Source organism: Fragaria vesca, unplaced genomic scaffold, assembly GCF_000184155.1.
Source record: "Fragaria vesca subsp. vesca unplaced genomic scaffold, FraVesHawaii_1.0 scf0513018, whole genome shotgun sequence".
Lineage (NCBI taxonomy): Eukaryota > Viridiplantae > Streptophyta > Magnoliopsida > Rosales > Rosaceae > Fragaria > Fragaria vesca.
Genome location: NW_004443419.1, coordinates 22,274 through 23,911, shown reverse-complemented (window position 1 = coordinate 23,911; position 1,638 = coordinate 22,274).

Genomic DNA, 1,638 nt, shown 5'->3' with positions numbered 1-1,638 from the left:
TAACTTAATTTGGTCCGAAAGTAAAGGCAGAACCAAAACCCTAATTTTCAAATAAATCTTAGATCGGATCAACTCAGATGCATCCAACTTGGAGCAAGCAAACTAGGGAATCTATACCAAAGTGGGAAGTTGTGGCCCTAAAGTATACGTCATGACCAAGGGTTTCAATTTTCCTAAGGCATTACTTGGCTTCAAATTAAAACTATGAGCCGGAACTACCCACGTATATTCTTAATTTCATTCTGTATATTTTCGCTAGGACTTATTTAGTTATATTTTCGTTAAAGATATATGTTGTATCAACATATGCACGGTACGTATATGAGTGCACTTACGTACGTACGTACAAGAACGTCGAAACATGAATATGAGAAAATTGTGTGCCCCTCTGTTCATTATATATTATCATCTTTGTTGAATATATATATATATGTGTGTGTTTTATATATTTGAGCTAAATGGTCATTGATCGATATTATCTACTAGCTTCAGTAATACACATTATCCATATGGATATATCTCTACTACTATAAAGCCAGCACGTAGAAAATTCATCAAATTATGCTTCGCCAATACTACTCTTATTAAGTTGATTCAGGCTATTAAGAAAAAAAGTTACTATAGTAAATAACAAAAACAGATAATTAAAGAGAAAAAAGTGGGCAGTGGGTTGTATAATTGCATTATTAAATAATATGGTGAGCCCTACAAATGCACGGGTAAAAAGCTAGTAAGACTAATAATTAAGAGCATAGAAACCAGGTTGTTTGTACTCTAGATCGAATACCATACATGTTTGTTTGTTGGGACTAAATGAGACAGTGTTAAATAAGGAGTCCAATTTAGTTAGTACTGTGTTTGGTATCACTGGATACTAAAATAAATGAGCTTACGTAACATCTTGGTTTCATTTTGGCATTCTTAGGTGGTGTTATTGTGTGTACTCAAATATGTCATCCTTAAATAGCACCATCATTCTAAACTATAAATCAAACAAACTATCATCTAATCTCATGTAACACCAAACATGAGTTAATATTAGTACAACTTAAGACACCCCACATAAGTCCAGTACAGTCTTAGAAAATAAAGAGGTAATGTAGTCTCAAACGTGTATTTAATTGCATATATAAAGTTTGTCTTTTCAAGTAGTTTTCCTAAATTCCTATTTATCTAGGTCGACTTCTACTTATGTTTAAGCAGGTATCTGTTCATTGAACAAGGACCATAAAAATCTTAATTACTTGTTATCTGATGCTCTAAACAGTAGTTTTCAAACTGATCGATCAAGAAAATCGTACGGTAAATATAAGAAAAGAAGATGCAAAATATTGGAACATACATATTCATCATATATATATATATATATAGAGAGAGAGAGAGAGAGAGAGACTTAAAAGGTGTGGTGGATGTATAATATTGGCCGCGGATGGGATATATTCTTTGACAATATTGTTAGTTAAATTTTCGCAGAGAGGAACTTAACGAATCTGTCAAAGCGTTCCAAATTCAATTTCCTTTTCGTTATAACCGTCCAATTGTGTAATGTATTTCCTCACGACTTTAGTCTAAGTGAAAGAACCCGAAGAAGAAGAAGTAGAAGAAGCACGACGGTTTCGATCATCGATCAACTATACG